Source organism: Anguilla anguilla, chromosome 14 (genome assembly GCF_013347855.1).
Source record: "Anguilla anguilla isolate fAngAng1 chromosome 14, fAngAng1.pri, whole genome shotgun sequence".
Lineage (NCBI taxonomy): Eukaryota > Metazoa > Chordata > Actinopteri > Anguilliformes > Anguillidae > Anguilla > Anguilla anguilla.
Window position 1 is genome coordinate 897,501 of NC_049214.1, and position 20,354 is coordinate 917,854.

At 44.7% G+C, this 20,354-nt stretch overlaps 1 long non-coding RNA gene across 1 annotated transcript; it reads right to left on the bottom strand.

The window, feature by feature from the left end:
* Window positions 1–5,734: 5,734 nt before the first annotated feature.
* LOC118212309 lies at window positions 5,735–20,241 on the bottom strand. Its single transcript, XR_004762198.1, has 3 exons — window positions 20,193–20,241; window positions 17,639–17,704; window positions 5,735–5,844 (listed from the first exon to the last, which is right to left on the bottom strand). It is a non-coding gene; the product is annotated as an uncharacterized LOC118212309 (long non-coding RNA).
* Between the last annotated feature and the right edge of the window lie 113 nt (window positions 20,242–20,354).

Consider the following 20,354-nt stretch of genomic DNA (forward strand, 5'->3'; position numbering starts at 1 on the left):
CAGGGTTCATACCGAGATGTAGCACAGACAATTACACCTATTCAAGCTTATTTTTATAGGATGCATAGACTTACTATATTATCACAAAAAATGACCATAATAAAGAAACAGGATCCATTTTCCAAAGAAAACTCCTCTCCCACAGTAGCTAAAAGTTGGGTCCGTTTAAAATCAGCGAATTTATTCAATCTTTAACATTATATTTACATAATATTAGGATTTGTTCTGCGATTCTTAGCTATCGACTGGTTAACATTTTACTATGTCTGATTCTCCAGCATCTTTCAGAAAGCAATGTTGGGGGAAAAAAAAAACATTTTAATGAGATACAATTTACCAACAGAGGAGCAGAACCGGTAGATGTTATCCTACATACAGTGAGATCCATTCCAGCTCGATCTAACCAGTGAGGTAAACAGAGGTGGAAAATCCAGGTTCAGAAAGTAAAACTCCTCCCCATTATTCTGTTCCAATGTCCCACATCTGATAATTAGCACACTTCATCCAGGAAGTAGAACTCAGCTGGCTGAGTTCACGGGTGGAAGAAACACATGGTAGGACTTGTACTTACTGACCCCTGGACTTTCCATCCCCTTTCTCACACATGGACACTGATACAGTGAATGTGATCAGACAGGATTCTCCTCTAAGAACCATCTGCAATGACCTTCGGCTGGCATTTGACCTTCAGGTTGAAAACGCCTGTCAAGATCAATTACAGTTGGATCTAACAGACTACGGAATTGTTTTATTTTTTTAATCTTTAATTTTGAAACACCGTCCAGAGCTCAAAATGAAAGAACACCCGCAAACACACCCGCGGCCACACTGCTCAGAATCTCAGTCCCGTTCACCCACAGAGACGCTCGGAGAGAGACACATGGGTGGCTGCATCGAAACACTGCGACCCTGAACCGCTTCTCAGCATCAATAACAAACCTCACCGCCCATGACAAATCTCCGGTCTTATCACGGTTTTAGACGCATATAAAGGCTTAAGTCGGGGGAAGGGTGCGCAGGTTCCCTGGGAGACCCTGAACCCCGCGGTTTTGGGGCTCGTACCTCACACAGGGAGACGTAAACACCGCGGTGGTTCTGGAGACTGTCATGCGGAGAAATGACGGGCGGAGTCAGGGAGGGTCATGTGATTAAAGTGATCTGCCGCCAAAACGTTACCTCGAAATGCAAGTGGAGGAGCCTGACCATTCACCTGAGAAATAATTGAAAACACACACCTGTGCACACACACACACACTGCATACACACACTACACACACACACTACATACACAGAAACACGCACACACAGAAACACACACACAGAAACACGCACACACAGAAACACACACACAGAAACACACACGCACAAAAACAAACACTAAACAGTCATCTGCCAATTCTCAATTAACCCACAGTAGAAAGAAATATCCAAATACACAGCCCAGCCACATCAGCTCACCATGTATAACATTATTACTATTATTATTAATATTATTGTTGTTTTATATGATTATGATGATTATGATTATTATCATTAAGTAACATTGAGGCTACCTTAATTACAGTATGCATTTTATTTTTCTCTGGATGTTAAGCAGAGCTCTGGGCAGATACTGAGCTCTCTATAGTCTGTCTTTATTGCTCCTGTAACCTGAATCCACCTTTAACAGCCTCCTAACCCCAGTCTTTCAGCCTGTGGCTCCAGGACCAGGCCACAGGAGCAGCTGCGGACGTTTCCCTGGAAGGGATCTCCGGCCCGCGTTGCTGATTCTCAATAACTCAGAGCTGTGAAGACCACAGTCACGGCTGTGTGTTTGGGAATAAGCGTGGGGTGGGGGTGGGGGGGTAGGTGGTGGAGGAAACCAAGTCCTGCTCCAGAGGGTCCAGGAACAGAGAGGGGTGAGCTCTGAGCACCAGCAGGTGACAGGTTTGTGAAGAAGGCCGAGCCTGACGTTGGCAGGCGGAGCCCGGAGCTGGTCACGGGAGCGAAGCATCGCCTGCAGACGGGGCAGCCGGGGCAGCCGGGGGCCCGGAGCCTGGCGGAGCTCCAGGGGCCTCCACGTTCTGTTCCCCAGGTGTGCCAAGCGTTTGCCTTGGCACTGAGAGTGCTGGGGAATGCATCCCCGGGCCAGAGGAAGCAGGGGAGAGACAGTCTGACAGGGTGTTCAAGCCAGAACCAGACAGGCCTACCTTTAAAACAGAGTCCAGCACTGGCAAAAACAACCAGCCCAGCACAAGCTCAGAATAGCCTCCTGAAATCCAAGGTACGGATTTAATGATGACCCCGCGTTGGCCCTCAGTGCAGAGTGGAGTTTTGGGTACGCAGCTAAAACTCCATGAAAGCACTTTTGGCTTTTGTATGTTGTAAATCACAGTCCGCAGGTTTGTAAAACCACACAAAATTGTGGCCTGTAAATCTTTCAACTTAGGGTTGGATCATTTTGATTGGGATTTTAAAGGTAGCAATTAAATTAGAAAAGTTTGTTTTGTATGTAGGACTATGGTGTGTGCGTGTGTGTGAGTACGCTAGTGTATGCGTGTCTGTATAAGTGTGTACGCATGTGTGTATGTGCGTGCACATGTGTGTGTGCACGTGTGTGGTGTGTGTGTGTGTGGTACTACAATACTCTGCAATACCACTCCCCTCAGAATTGCTTTGTATACAGAAATTGTTTAAAAAGTATGCAACGGCTGATCACTGCAGACATTCAAAAAGAAAGTTTTGATGAACCATAAAACCGCATGTTTTTATTTTAAAATGAAAATTTTGTAAATAAATATAGAATTCTTATAATTCCATGTACCAGGCACAAAAAAGAAAGATCGGCATGCATATTAAGAATCATAATTGTGATATATAATGATGTATGGTATATAACTCTAATCATGATATATGAACACTATCAATTAATAGTGATATACAAAAAGTAATTATTTTACAGTGTTTGAACATAAATCATGATGTGTGAACTTTAATAGTATACGAACACAAATATATATAATAATGGTATCCACAAACTAATAATAATATATACCCACTTATTCCTAGTCAGGGTAACAGTAATTATGATATCTGAATATTAATAGTGATATGTTCTCATTCCTGTTAACATTTATTGTTAATGCCATGCGTGCCATTGCTGTAGATCTGAAAGAATATTTTTTTAAACTAACCACAATTCACATGTTATATTTGGAGCATAAAAATCTCCAGAAGTTGGTCTCCAAAGACAATCAATATGATAAACAGAACAACTAAAGCAGCTGTTTCTGCCCCCCCACCCCCCCACTCCCCCATCCCCCCCACCACCATACAGCCCCTCCACCTCCCCCCCATCCACCCTCCTCCCAAACCTCTGCTCTGCTGCAGTGAATACATGTTTGAAGTTAAAATGAGAACGCGTTTGTTATTCTTGGACCCCTGACACCCGCGTGCTCTCTAAAAACCCGCGGGCCCCTGTAACACAAACGCTAACGCACCGCCATTCGCCTTGATCACACACAATTACAGCTGACCGAGCGCAGCGGCCAATCATAACGGCGTTCGCTTGTGCGTCCGCTTAATGCGCTCCGTGTTTAGCGAGCCAGTAAACCGCGTAATGGCTCTTCGTTAATAAAAACCGTTTGAAAGTGCGGGGAGGTAGCCTGATTAAAGACTCGAATCCCAATTCAAACTGACTGCGCCCGACTACTCTGAGCAGGAGCGATGCTTTAATTAGGGCAGGGGAATGCTCGTTAGCAGACTGGGAGCATTCGTCTTTTCCGTGCTGTACAGGGTCCGGTTTCCAGCTTTAATGCACGTGTTTTTGGATCCGTTTTATTCGAGTCTGGGCAGAGCATTAACAATGCCGGACAGTTTTTAGAGGTAAAATGCAGTTCAGATAAAATAATAAACAAAGGATAATTATTCATTTTCATTCTTATCCCATCTACTCTGACAACTTAACAAATAATATACTTTACATTTCTATTTTAAAACACTGGATTACATTTGGTTTCAGTATATTTAACTAGTTTTTTTTTTGTTTGTTTGTTCTTTCTCTCACAAGCCTGATATAGCTCTGTAAACCCAAGGTGTCCATCACATTGCCAAGCTGTACCTAGCTGTGTGAAGTCATGTCCATAAATGTCCAAAAAGTGTTGGAATATGAAGAGAACATTTTAAGTGTCAAGAAATAATTGAATCCTTCCAAGCAGAGATGGACTGAAAAATTGTTAGAGATATCATTCATCCGGTTTACCAGGGACTTATCGCATCAGTGTTCAGACATGAAATGCCTGAAAAAGCTCTCAGATACTACAGATATTTTTATATTTGTGGCTGGTCCTACAGATATATGTCTTCACTTGTGAGAAATCCAACAGATATTGGCGTCTTCATCTGCGACTGGTCCCACAGATATATGTCTTCACGTGTAACTATTCTGGTGGCCTAAAAATCTCAAGAAAATAAAATCTTGGCAACCATTTTTCATCTTTTTGTAGTCTTAACCTGTGAACCCTGAACTAGCACAGTCCAGTTTGACGATTCAGAACCACGGACAGCTCTGGTTTAGTCCTCTTCTTGTAATGTCAACATGGGATTGGCAGCTGGCTTCAATCAGTCATATAAAATATCTAAAACTACACATTTTCTCAGTTGTGTGCTTAGGCAAGATGGGCAAGCGACGTGTGGTACAAGAATGTGTTGTTATGAAAGTTTGTCTTGGATAATGGAGTGAACACTTGCACAAAAATGTGAGTAAAAGTTAATAGCCAATGTTGACTGAACCCTGGCCTAAGATCTAAACTGAATTATTTAACAAAAGAGCTCACTATAAAATCGAGTAACTGCATTTACTGGACAATGTAATATGATTTATCAGTATGTGGACAGAAACAAAATGGCAACTCTGTACCCAGCAGATTCCCATTTGTTTTGCACTGACTGCAGAGTTACGTTCATAATTCTCTGCCCTTATAATGCAGCATACAGAAGTGTGTTGATGTTGAGGAAGCAGCATTAAAAATCACCTTTGAGAGGCAAATCAGTGATTCTGCGTTCAGTATGACCGTAACGCAGAGCGTTTGATCTGGCCTGATAGGGCAGAGGGCTGCTTCATCGCCCGCGGTCAACCAATGAGCACGGATCAGCCGTTTCCACGCTTTCACATGAACGAACCCGGGCCTCTTCCCCCAGTCCTACCCCCCCTCGCCAAAAGAAATGGTTCCAACCTTACCGGGCGGCCGCGACTTTAGCACTAACTGAATGTGACTTTTGAAGAACAGAATAAACGGAAAAGAGCAGCTGTGGATCTTATGAAAACACCGCGGAGCTGACCCTGTCTGCTGGGTCCCGCACGAGCGCACAACCGTCTGACAGTGTGACAGCTCACTGGAGGGGCGTGACGTAACCACCCCCCCCCCCCCCCCCCAAACCACCCCCCCACCCCCCTCCCCGAGCCACACAATTATCGCACTTCATTCCTCCTGTGATGATGTAAGAGCTTTATAAAATGACATCAGAGTGGAAGAATGGGAGAAAGCCTGAAATCCATGATGCTCTAAAAGTTAGGTTTTACATTTATAAAGTTATTTTTACATTTACAGCATTCAGTTGTAATATTTAAATGGCAAAATACATTTTTACATTTTACCATCAACCATTAACCGCTAACAATTTCCTGCAATGTAGAACGGAGGTAAAATGTGGACGGTACAGTTTCTGTGAAAAAGGGAAAGGAACTCACCAGTTTTATGTATTTACAGTCAGTCTGGATCATCCATCATACGTCATGCAAAATTGATAAGAAACTTTCTTTTTCTCCTCCAGTTTAGGTCCATTTCAAGTCTTTGAAAATATCATCTGAAATAACAAAAGCTGAAAATAATTATCAAGATCGCAGTATTTGCTGGACTTAACTGAAACAGAACCTTCCATAATGGAACCATAGGATATTTATTCCACAGAATAAAACAGATTAGGAGAATGAAACTAATAATCATGGCAGCCGGGTCCCCATGCCGTGTGTTCGGGCTGGTGGAGCTCGTGATTCGTCAGAGGTTAGGCCGAAGGAAACTAAATCTCGGTCCACAAATGTGTTGGTTAACGCTGGAACAAACAGCGCAAAGCGATGATTTACACACAGGCATCTGCGCCGAGGTCTGAGAGCACAAGGGACTTAAAGGAAATCCCTTCTTTCACCGCGAATCATTTTACTACACGAGAGAAGAAAGGAGATCTTTCGCCCATCAGAGCCCTGCGCTAAGATTTTAATGGGCTCAAGCTGAAAGTAGAGCCCTACGGTCCCCCAAAATCTGCACCAATTACACAGTTTCATTCTTAAAACCAAAATAAGCTTTGTAGTTTTCAAAATAAACATGATCTATTGTAGCAATTATGACAAACAGCACGGTTCCTCCAGCATTGTGATCCGAGGCCTAATCGAAACGACATTAAGAATAAGAAAACTACCCTGAACACCATGTGACATTCCAGCGACAGCGATGCAGTTTTATCACAGTTATGGGAAACATGCGGAACGTCCCAAATACAAAATATATTAATAATGAATTTATTAATGTGGTTTTATAAGGGACACATTTAGTTATTAAAGCAATATTTTAGTCACACGCACATTCGTACGTGCACACACACATATGTACACACACACAATCATATATGCACACACATATACACATTTCCATGTACACACACACATGTACACACACACACACACACACACACACAAGCACACACGCACACGCACACGCACACACACACACACTCACACACACACAGGCGATGGTAGATTTCTCCCTGCCCAGCAGTGTGAGGTCTGACAGTTTCCCTGCTCCAGGCTGCACTACGTCACCAAGCAGCAGAGAGGACATCTGGCCTTGACATGATATTTCCCTCTTAGCACCTGCTAGGCCAGAGAAAAACAAGTCTGGAGCTGCTCAGAGAGACGGGCGCCCTGCTCTACTCCAGTAATCACTCTCACTGTGGGAGAGGGGACCACAGACACGGGTCCTTTCCTTCCGCAGAATGGATGAGTACCTCACAGGCTGCGTGGCAGAGCTCTGTGTGAAGATTAGCCTGCTTCACTCAGGGGTTCGCATTCCCTCCTAACCCCCCCTCACCCCTCCACCCCCCCATTGCAAGACCCCCCTCCCAGTCTGCATGCTACAGGAGAGCACACTCAGCAGTTTTACTGCTGAAAGACCTTTATGAGTGGACCCATCTCTCCATCAGTCTACAACCGCAGAGAGACTGGCTTCCCATTGTTACCCGCTCTGTCAGAAATACCAGGCCCCAGACTGCAGTGGGGCTGTTACCCTCTCTGTCAGTAATGCCCCAGACTGCAGGGCTGGGGGCAGATGTCAGAGTAATCGGTACTCTGAGGCCTTTGGGGGGCAGATTGGGGGGGCTGGGGGCAGAGTAATCGGTACTCTGAGGCCTTTGGGGGGCAGATTGGGGGGGCTGGGGGCAGAGTAATCGGTACTCTGAGGCCTTTGGGGGGCAGATTGGGGGGGCAGATGTCGGAGTAATCGGTACTCTGAGGCCTTTGGGGGGCAGATTGGGGGGGCTGGGGGCAGAGTAATCGGTACTCTGAGGCCTTTGGGGTCTGAAGGCAGGATTGGGGGCTGGGGGGCAGATTGGGGGGGCTGGGGGCAGATGTGAGAGTAATCGGTACTCTGAGGCCTTTGGGGGGCAGATTGGGGGGCAGATGTCGGAGTAATCGGTACTCTGAGGCCTTTGGGGGGCAGATTGGGGGGGCTGGGGGCAGAGTAATCGGTACTCTGAGGCCTTTGGGGGGCAGATTGGGGGGGCTGGGGGCAGAGTAATCGGTACTCTGAGGCCTTTGGGGGGCAGATTGGGGGGGCTGGGGGCAGAGTAATCGGTACTCTGAGGCCTTTGGGGTCTGAAGGCAGCTTTAAATCCTGCTGCACCGGAGCCCACCTGAACGCACAGGTGAGAAGGCCTGGCAGAGACGGCCAATCACAGTGCAGAACAGCACTCAGGTGATCATACAGCGGGCTGCTCTAAAGGGGTGGTGGGGACTACCACTGCAGAATAACCCAGCATGAAAATAACCCAGCAAGAAAATAACCCAGCATGTAGAAGCACAGCGAGAGACGAAGCGGACTGCGGCAGCAGGCATGGGAGATGCATGGAGGGGATAAAGCCATCGCTAAACTGGCTCTAAAAGCGTGGCTGCACCGGGAGGGGGGTTTGGAAACAAAATAAGAGACTGAGACGTGGGGAAGCACTTCTAATGCTCGTCAGGTCTGTCATTCAGCTCCATTTCCTCACCGCTCCTCTTCATCGCCCTCTTTTCAATATCCTCGCGCACGTTAAAAAAAAAGTCTGTTGGCTTGCCAGGGTAATGTGTTCCACATGCCTCTCAGTGTTTCAGCCTCTTATTTCGGGAAACGAACCTGAACCTCCGGTCGGTTCCCGCGCTCGTCAGCTCGGAGCTCTGCCCCTTGACCCCTCGGGCGCAAGTGGGTAATTTCGTCCAATCACCTCCGGCGCGTGTGTTCCATAACCCCAGTGCACGCCGCGCGCACGAAGGCCTCTGAAGGGTCTCCTCTGGGCGCAGAGGGAGAGGTCATAGGTCACCGCTGCATTGCTTCAGGTCCACCACAGGAATGAGGACAGAAAGTCACCAACGCGTCACCTGTGCCTGGCTTTACAGCAGGGCCCTGTGACATCATAAATATCACTAACTTACTGCTCCCTCATAATTTTATAACCCCTGCTAATATCACACCACTAATAACCAGAGTGCTGCAATAACAGAGAGAGGGAGAGAGAGAGATAGAGAGAGAGGGGAGAGAGAGAGAAAGAGAGAGAGGGAGGGGAGAGATAGAGAGAGAGAGGGGGAGTGGGAAAAAGAGGGAGAAAGAGAGAGAGGTGGTCAGTAAAATAAGGTTATATTGAGTAGCTTTAGGCGGGGATTGTGGTAGGGAGATGCAGTAGAATGTGTGTTTCAACAGAAGACATGTGGCATCTGTGGAGTGTATTAGGTTGTGTAACCCCCCCACTCCCCCCCCCCCCCCCCCCCCCCCCACCCGTCACCCCCATCGTTATACTTCAGGTAGATTTTACGGTATTCCGCTTAAATTGCAAATATTTTTTTCTGGAGTCCCGAACCATATGTCCCGTAAAAACATTTTTTTTAAACAAATTTTTGAAATCTTTAAAGGATTTTTCTTTGGAGAAATCTACAAATGCCCTCATGTACATGTTGACTCGAGGACAGGCGACTGTTAGTCAAGATGTTCTTGTTGGGTGCAAGGTGCAGAAGACTTTGCATGAAGTAAACGGCTGTTTTTCCCACATTTTTGAACTCAGACTGCCTGGGAGGCCAAGCTTCCCTTCTGCTGCATGCAGCCCTGCCTGCTTTCGTCTGGTTGCAATTTTGAGAGCAGGGGGATGAGATTCCGCAGCGTGTGGAAGTCTGAAAACCCGCATGAGTAGGAAAACTGGAAAACCAGGAAGGCAGACAGAGGATAATTACAGAAAAGCTGAATTAAGGGAAAACAGAAGCATTTTTAAAAAGGTGTGAATTAGTTGCACATGAAGGATTGCACTTTGTGTTTTATGCAAGACGTTTGTGACAAAGTGATTCAACAAAGTTGCAAAAAAAACAAACAAAAAAAAAAAAAACAGGGTATCTGGGCAACTTTGACTTGGTGGAATATGAAGAACAGGCCTGTTAACAGTCAGAGAGGCTTGTTGTGCTGTCGTTTTGTTTTGTAGGTCAACATGTCCTCCTTCACATTAATTGGGGCCTAGTCTATCACGCAAAGATCTAAACAGATGGATCGCATTAAGGAGCAGAGCCGGTGGGAACTAGATGCTCCAGTTTGGGGAGGGTTCCATCACGCTGTTGATCAGGCTGCGATACTCGAGGACTGAGTATAAACCAGAGAGTTTACGTTACTGGTATACAACGCTTTTATTGGAGCACATGCGAGCACTGCGTGCAGTCCTGGTCACTGCACAACAAGAAAGCTCCACAGATTCATGAAAAAGTAGAAAGAAGAGCAACTAAACTGGTTCCAGGTATGAAATGCAAAAGGCAAAAGGAAGACTGAAGACTTAATTTCTTCATGTATCATGAAAGGAGGTTAAGGGGGATCTAATTTGTTTTTTTTAAGATATTAACATAAGACATGAACAAAGCGAACTACAAAATATTTTTAAAGTGGAGTTCTGTCAGTTAAACAAACGGTCATAGGTGAGAAATCAGCTAAAGGTAAATTCAGTCTTTATCAGGATATTTTTTCTCAATGTGTTTAACAGCTTGCGAGGTCATATAGTAGAGACAGAGACTCTAAACTCTGAGCACCAATTTGTTAAAAAAAACTACATCATTTATAATCATTTAAAATATTTTAACAGTATTACTTCCCTTTAATATAGCTACATTACAGTACATAAACATTCATAATTACACCATTGCTATAGAAACATTTCCAAATAAGGGATAAATAGCAAACACCTTGAGGTTTTTAAAACTGTAACTTAGCCTGCATTCTGGATCCTTTGTTTTCTGGTATGGAGAAGCAGGTGTATAAACAGACAGGTGATTATTGAAATGCTGAATGTGTTTGTGGCCTGTGGAGATGGAGAATTTTATATGGCTGGCTTGCAGTACATGGCTCAGCACATGAAGCACTTGTTAGTTTGTGCCGCACAAACAGACTCTACGTGCAGCACATAAATGAACACGTGATGTAAGCGTCCCCTGGAACCAATCAGAATGGGCGGGGTCAGAGGTCGCCTGCTCTCAGTCTCGGCCACCCTACCTTTCCAAAATCAATGGGCACTCTTTGCATAAAATTCACACGGTTCACTGGGGGCCAAGGATGGTTTTCAAGTCGATGTTCATTTTCAGCTCAAACAGCCAGTGGAGTATCACTGTAGTTCTCGTGCTGTTTTTTTTTTTTTTTTTGTAAATTGTTTTCAAGTGTCAGCACATAAAAATGTACTTAGCAATATGTCTCGCAGGCATACTTACTTAATGAAAAAATGTTTTTAAAAAAAGAATCTCTCCGTGTGGTTTGTTATAATAGCGTTCACAGGGGAGGATCATTCCATCAAGTAGCAAGTGAAACACATGAAGCCAATATAAACCACACACAGTGGAAATCTCACAAGAGACTTCTCATTCCAGCCCCCCAAGAACTTCAGGGGGTGGGCAGGGGGGGGCAAACTCTGCACAGGAGAGACAGCTCACATGACTGCGGTACACCAGGAATGAGACATGGCTAGCCACATAAAAACAGACACTGCGGTTGTTTTAGAGTAAAGAGAGGGACTAGCTCTCCCAGCTGCTCAGCCAGGTACAGAGAGAGGGTGAGAGAGAGAGTGAGGGAGGGAGAAAGGGAAGACAGGGAGGGAGAGAGAGGGTGACAGAAAGAGGGTGAGGGAGGAAGAAAGGGAAGAGCGAGGGAGGGAGAGAGAGGGTGACAGAAAGAGGGTGAGGGAGAGGGAGGGAGGGTGAGAGAGAGAGGGTGAGGGGGAGGGAGGGGAGGAAGAGAGAGAGAGGGTGAGGGGGAGGGAGGGGAGGAAGAGAGTGTTTGGGAGCACATTGGCGGTCTATTTCTCCTTTCATTAGGATGCTTAATTGCCAGGACTTACAGAAGATGGAGAAGGCTTCTGGCGGCTAGCGACTACTTATTGGAATATTATTACACACCAGGACGGAATGCAGAGGAATATTATTACATACCAGGAAGGAATGCAGAGGAATATTATTACATACCAGGACAGAATGCAGAAGAACATTATTACACACCAGGACAGAATGCAGAAGAATATTATTACACACCAGGACGGAATGCAGAGGGCTGACTGCACTGCCTCATGGGAGGTACAATTTGGATGGAATGCAGAGGTAGAGTTGGTTGCCTGGTTACAGGGCACAGTGGCACATAATTATGTGGACCAGCAGGACCTGGATCCCGAGCCCAGATCCTATCAGAACCATGTTTGGGTTTCGGTCACCATTAAGGCTGGGAAAAATTAGCCACCATTTGTTTTTGTACTTTTTTTTTTTTTTTTTACAGTCCTTTGAAACGGTCAGTGCCCCCCCCACATAGAAAAGAGGCATCCCGCACAGGGGCACGGGGTGTGTCTGCCTCAGCCAGAGGGGCCTAAACACGACTTCAACAGAACTGCCAGCAGATTCATCAAAATGGCATTTGAATTCCTTTGTACGAAAATAGACACTCTCAATAGTTCTCTCTGTCTTACACACTGAAACAGTCATATCCAGTGAGAGTATTCTGCATGTGTTGCGAAGAGATTTTTTAAAATTGTTTAATCTACGGAGGTCCTTTAGGAGACGCTGCAATGCCACGTCTGTCTCAGACACAAACACACCAGCGCGTATACCTCACTGTCTCAGACACAAACACACCTGCGCGTATACCTCACTGTCTCAGACACAAACACACCTGCGCGTATACCTCACTGTCTCAGACACAAACACACCTGCGCGTATACCTCACTGTCTCAGACACAAACACACCTGCGCGTACACCTCACTGTCTCAGACACAAACACACCTGCGCGTATACCTCACTGTCTCAGACACAAACACACCTGCGCGTATACCTCACTGTCTCAGACACAAACACACCTGCGCGTATACCTCACTGTCTCAGACACAAACACACCTGCGCGTATACTTCACTGTCTCAGACACAAACACACCAGCGCGTATACCTCACTGTCTCAGACACAAACACACCTGCGCGTATACCTCACTGTCTCAGACACAAACACACCTGCGCGTATACCTCACTGTCTCAGACACAAACACACCTGCGCGTATACCTCACTGTCTCAGACACAAACACACCTGCGCGTATACCTCACTGTCTCAGACACAAACACACCTGCGCGTATACTTCACTGTCTCAGACACAATTTGTGTTTGTGCGTATGTGGGATGTAAATGATTTGCGGGTTGTTTGTGCGTATGTGAGATGTAAATGATTTGTGTGTGTTTGTGCGTATGTGGGATGTAAATGATTTGGGGTGTTTGTGTGTATGTGGGATGTAAATGATTTGCGGGTTGTTTGTGCGTATGTGAGATGTAAATGATTTGTGTGTGTTTGTGCGTATGTGGGATGCAAATGGTTTGTGTGCGTTTGTGCGTATGTGGGATGTAAATGATTTGGGGTGTTTGTGTGTATGTGGGATGTAAATGATTTGCGGGTTGTTTGTGCGTATGTGAGATGTAAATGATTTGTGTGTGTTTGTGCGTATGTGGGATGCAAATGGTTTGTGTGCGTTTGTGCGTATGTGGGATGTAAATGATTTGCGGGGTGTTTGTGCGTATGTGAGATGTAAATGATTTGTGTGTGTTTGTGCGTATGTGGGATGCAAATGGTTTGTGTGCGTTTGTGTGTATGTGGGATGTAAATGATTTGCGGGTTGTTTGTGCGTATGTGGGATGTAAATGATTTGCGGGGTGTTTGTGCGTATGTGGGATGTAAATGATTTGCGGGTTGTTTGTGCGTATGTGAGATGTAAATGATTTGTGTGTGTTTGTGCGTATGTGGGATGCAAATGGTTTGTGTGCGTTTGTGCGTATGTGGGATGTAAATGATTTGCGGGGTGTTTGTGCGTATTTGGGATGCAAATGGTTTGTGTGCGTTTGTGCGTATGTGGGATGTAAATGATTTGCGGGTTGTTTGTGCGTATGTGAGATGTAAATGATTTGTGTGTGTTTGTGCGTATGTGGGATGTAAATGATTTGTGTGCGTTTGTGCGTATGTGGGATGTAAATGATTTGTGGGTGTTTGTGCGTATGTGGGATGTAAATGATTTGGGGTGTTTGTGCGTATGTGGGATGCAAATGATTTGTGTGTGTTTGTGCGTATGTGGGATGCAAATGGTTTGTGTGCGTTTGTGTGTATGTGGGATGTAAATGATTTGCGGGGTGTTTGTGCGTATGTGGGATGCAAATGATTTGTGTGCGTTTGTGCGTATGTGGGATGTAAATGATTTGTGTGCGTTTGTGCGTATGTGGGATGTAAATGATTTGGGGTGTTTGTGCGTATGTGGGATGTAAATGATTTGTGTGTGTTTGTGCGTATGTGGGATGTAAATGATTTGGGGTGTTTGTGGGATGTAAATGATTTGTGGGTGTTTGTGTGTATGTGGGATGTAAATGATTTGCGGGGTGTTTGTGCGTATGTGGGATGCAAATGATTTGGGGTGTTTGTGATTATGTGAAATGTAAATGACTAAGGAGGACACAGGTGGCCCTGATCATCTGGACTGCAGCTGGACAAATGAGTCACTTATACCCAAACTAACAGCACAGTGCACACAAATACATACACACACACACACACACACACACACACACGCACGCACACACACATTCACTCACACAATACACATGCATAGACACACGTATGCACACACACATGCACATGCACACACACATACACATATACTTGTTCATGCACGCACACACACAGACACACACACATACAGACACACACACAGACACACACACAAGCACAGACGCACGCCTGCATGCTCACACACACACACACACAGACACACACACAAGCACAGACGCACGCATGCATGCTCACACACACACACACACACACACACACACCTGGGATCACTGTGTTCTCCAGGCGTTCTTCTCTGTCTGGTTCTCGGAACACTGAACACCCGCATTTACCTGACAAGAGGTTGCGCAACCCTTTGAGCCTGTTTACAGCCGATCATGCCTCTCTCTGGACAGCGCTGAAATACTCTTTATCACTATCAGATTCCTATCAGCAGTTTCTGAGCATAATTCATTTCCTCAAGTGCAGTCATTTAACGTGCAAAGTAAATATTTCGGTTTATATCACTTGTAATATAGTTACAACTTCAGCACACTTACCCTTCAAGCAAAACATTCTACTGAGTGCTTGTTTTAAATGTATGACTCATTATTATAACCTTATAAAAGTCTCCAAAATATGTTTCTAGCTTCTTAGTGTTGGACACAGAAATGCAATCCATTTGAATTAAGTGAAAGAACGATAGGACTGTATTTTTGTACTTCTCTGTCAAAATGAGAGGCAAATTAATCATACATTTAGGACACTTTTTACCTTTTTAAAACATCATAATCATGAATGTGCTTGTCCTACCATGGTAAAGCACACCTCTTTAAAACATGAATCCCAGAAAAAAGAATAAGTTTAATCTTTCTGTCCATATAGGTGGACTCCTTTCAATTTAACAATCTGCTATTGGCAGTGGTAACTCATTCCACACTGGAAAATACTAACATGGGCTGGCTAGCAAATTGCTAATGAATGTGAAATGTTTTATTTGTTTGTATCACTGTGGCTACATACTGTTCTGTCTGTACACATGCTGTAGTCTAAGAATGGTTCAGTGGTTTGTTCTAGTAGTAGTAGCCCTGGATTCTGCTGCCAGAATCGTTGATCAGACGACACCGGCCAGTCAAATTAGCTTTATTCTGGGTTAACTATTAATGTCAAGAATTTAATGCAAAATAAGGTGCTAGGCTAAAATGTCAGTAATATGAGATTGACCTGGTTAACCTTACAGTGCTATGAGCCTGACCAGGTTAACCTTACAGTACTATGAGCCTGACCAGGTTAACCTTACAGTACTATGAGCCTGACCAGGTTAACCTTACAGTACTATGAACCTGACCAGGTTAGACTTACAGTACTATGAGCCTGACCAGGTTAACCTTACAGTACTATGAGCCTGACCTCATGGTACTAGGCGGCAGTGTAGCACAGTGGGTAAGGAACTGGGCTTGTAACCGAAAGGTCGCAAGTTCGATTCCCGGGTAAGGACACTGCCGTTGTACCCTTGAGCAAGGTACTTAACCTGAAATTGCTTCAGTATATATCCGGTTGTATAAATGGATATAAATGGATACAATGTAAAAATGCTATGTAAAAGTTGTGTAAGTCGCTCTGGATAAGAGCGTCTGCTAAATGCCTGTAATGTAATGTAATGTAATGTAATGTACTATGAACCTGACCTCATGGTACTATGAACATGACCAGGTTAACCTTACAGTACTATGAACATGGCCAGGTTAACCTTACAGTACTATGAGCCTGACCTCATGGTACTATGAACATGGCCAGGTTAACCTTACAGTACTATGAACCTGACCTCATGGTACTATGAACATGACCAGGTTAACCTTACAGTACTATGAACCTGACCTCATGGTACTATGAACATGACCAGGTTAACCTTACAGTACTATGAGCCTGGCCAGGTTAACCTTACAGTACTATGAACCTGACCTCATGGTACTATGAACATGACCAGGTTAACCTTACAGTACTATGAACCTGGCCTCATGGTACCATGAACATGACAAGGTACTATCAGAGGTGGTGATTCAAGCCAAGGAGTAATTAATTTTAACAGCACTGGTTAAAACCTGGTTGAACCAAGCAGATTGCAGGACACCACGTAGACTACTTGTGCATATGGGCCAAAGCTGTGCCACACAGAAAAAAGGTGAAAACTCACGCTCGTGCTCCGCCAAGCTCTTTATTAGAAGCAGTAGACGTGCGCTGGCCCGGCTGAAACTGATATGAACACACTCAGAGTCAGCTGCTGGTCTGGCTCTGCTCGGGGAAACCCGATCGGCCATCTGAGTTCTGTACAGACGAGTGTGTTCAAATATCGGGCCAAAAGTTCCATTTAGAGCAACTTAAAAAATCAGCTGCAGAAAATCATGGCAGTGCAGATACATCTTATTTAGGGACCCAAACCCCCAAACAGGTCTTACCCGGGGCACAGTGACCCCAACATGGCGTGTACCCGAAGCAAAGCCTCAAGCCCTCATTTTTCACTCAGTCTGGTGATCTCATGGCATGCTCTCTCTGCAATAGCCCAGTGTAATCAGTCACAGGGAAAACACGGATAAATACACAGTATCTTTTTGGCCGTTTCACAGCGGGACCACAGAAATCTTTTCAGAGTCACTTCGACGAAATCAGCTTGGCTGGAAGGAGAGTTCAGGCAAGGACATTCTCGTGTAATTTTGGATCATAACCGTGCTTACAAAAGAGAAGAATAATCAATCCTGTTTTATCCAAGCCCTTTCCAGCGAAAGGTGAAGCGCTTCTCCACATCCCTATTTTGGTCTAACTGAATATCGGGACATTCCAAATGAGACCTCGTAAACAACATTCCCTCTGATTTTTCCACACAAAGACATCTGCATTGAATGTCTCAGGGGCACCACATATTACTCGGTGCACGTGAACCTGTCCACATCAATTCATTTTTTACTCCAATATTTAGCTCCATAAAGCAGGCATTAGGCATCTTTTTTTTTTTCCTTAGGGGTTTATTGAAGCTCATTTCTTCTCACTGATGGTACCTGATCTGGAATTCTGTATTTTTGGTGTAAGACCACTTAGGGGGGTAGCAAGCCCACAAAGCGAGGGCATTTAAAAAATCAACAGAAAGAGAGATTGGTGATCAGTGTCGTGTTTTTCTGAACATACTTAGTGGTGTGTAGTTTATGACCATAACAAATGTCAATAAAAAGGTCAACTACCATCTACTGAACATGAATTTTCATATGAAACTTTCTTATTAAACTTCTTACCTAGTGAGCTGGGATTCAGATGAATTCAGCTACCTCAGGGCTCCTGGTAGCAGTTCCAAGGTTAGGCTACAATACGGAAAAAGTGTCAACCATCTCAACTTCTACTTGAATTTCTGCAGCAAACAACATATGAATGACAACATAAATACATAAATATATGAAATGGTGGCATTTCTAATTGCCTTCCCTGACGTGGCAGGTACCAGCCCAGAGCAATGTTCTCCTAGTTTGACGGACCTTAACAGCAGTATCTGGACTATTCAGCTCACTGAAAGCATGTTGACAACTGTGTTTCAGTTTTCCTTCTTCAGAAACACAGACTAAACAGTTTCATCGTCCGATAAAGAGACCTGTGCATTTCAGCCCAGGGCACCAGCGCGCTGGGGTGGTAATCTCCGACTGAAACGTTAACTCAATTCATCAGCGCTATCTTCCTGTCAACGGCTCGGTTTAAATATTTATAAGAGGATCGGTGGTCTGAGCACGCGGGTGTGTGGGGAGAGTCCGACAATCCTGAACAAGGCGGCCATTTTCCTCACTCTTCCTCGCTGGACTGCACAGCACAGCCCGAATTCCTCTGAAATTTTCCTCCTCATCCCCAAGACAGGTTTTGTGTTTATGTACACATTTACACATTTTTAAGCTTTCCGTGCTATAGCTTGATTTGCAAAATGACATAAAAGGCAAATAGCCAAAGAAAAACCTACAATTTAAATGCCTTTCCATTGAGCCCCACAGTTGAAGGCAAATGAAAAAAATACAGAACAAAAAATGCTATTCCAAAATGTCAATATTCCGTACAGAAATAAATCAGTGGTATTCCACACTGAAAGGACAGGTAGAACACCTGCTGCCCCCATAAGAAACAGGTTATCACAGGATCTGTCAGACATTTGTTGGAAAAGATAAACTGGACTTTCCTGGCCCAGCTGGTCTTTGCAGAAATTTGGGCAGAAATCTGCTTTCCAGACACGTGACTGCGATCCGTCCATCGGAGAGAGAGAGATAGGGAACGCTGAAAAATTCCATTACACCATCCAGTGGAAAGCAGTGACCCCCCGTCCAACACACACCACCCTAAACCAACACACACCACCCTAATCCAACACACACCACCCTAATCTTACACACAGCACCCTAATCTTACACACAGCACCCTAATCCAACACACAGCAACCTAATCTTACACACACCACCCTAATCCAACACAAATCACCCTAATCCAACACACACCACCCTAACCCAACACACACCACCCTAATCCAACACAAATCACCCTAATCCAACAAATTTCAGACCACAGGGAATCCAAATGTTTAAATCTGACAAGGTTAAGCATTTCATGGCCTACTGAAATGCCTAACCTGGCCTGAGCAGGCCTTGGTACGAAGGCTGGGCTATTTTATGCTCTGTTTAATCACAACCAGTCTGTGGGAGTCACTTGCATATAAATTCGCTTTTCGCAGACTGCCAATTTTCAGTTGGTGGATTCCTGGAAAGAGGGCACTGGGATTCCATTTCGGAACAGATGGAACGCTGATGTCACAGTAGCCCGGAGAAGCAGTGTCCTTATAGGGTGATCGGTTTAAAGAGAGAGAGAGAGAGAGAGAGAGAGAAAGACATCGGTCACCTGTGAAAGGGTAGGCAGTCAGTCGTGTCTGTTAAATTGGGGAATTAAAGGACACTGTTAGATGGAGACGCTGGATGTGCCTGGCACTGTATAAACCAGAAGGGGTCAGATTAATTTCCTAAAGCCCAGCAGAAAAAAAAAGTATTTTATTTTTTTGCATATAATACAAGTGTCTTGAATGAGAAACTTGCTGCAATGAACATATTTTCAAAAATATGATTTATTTTATTTTTATGTCCTCTGCACAGAGCAGGTTTCAGCGCAGTGGAATATGAGAGCATGACCAAAGACTCATATCTCTGACAGGGGACACAAATGAATGGTTGGGTCTGAGGAGGTTAATGTGCACATGAATGCCAGTGTAGGACTGCAACATCTATCTGCACATTTACCTCATTTGCTAAAGGTTAGTAAGCTACTTGCATTAGTCCACATGCTTTTTTCTTCTCTTAATGTTTTTGTGAATATGTAAGGCTGTACTGCTTTGATGAGAAACGGGGATCCATTTCAAAGCCGAAGAGTAACTGATATATTATGGTCATGAATTCCCCATATTTCATGCTTTAAGTAAGTGATTACAACAAACCGTTGCTTGTTCGTGAACTGAACGTGGGAGGAGAAGAGTGCGCACTCATCCACAAATATGCATCTCAAGGTTCTTTACCAGAATCAGCTGAAAAGTGCATCAGCTGCAGTGTGATTAAACTGTGTGTGTGGTACAAGGAGCAACGCACCATATAGACATCAACCTCAGGGCATGATTAAAAAGGTGGATTTAAAACAGCAAAAAAAAAAGTATAAAGCACTTACAAAAAATAGCAATATAAAGTTTCTGTAAAATAAAACTACAGGAGGTAACACTCAATAAAAAGCAAGAATCGAAAAAAGACATTTAAACATTTTTTTTAAGGGTAATAGTAATACCTCATTGGGCAATAGTGACCCCTCTGGCCAATGAGGGGCCTGCGTTCTGCCTGCTGCAGCTGACCCCTCTGGCCAATGAGGGGCCTGTGTTCTGCCTGCAGCAGCTGCATTGGCTGCGCAGACCCCCAGCGCATTACTGCGCAGCTGCAGCAGGGGGAGCAG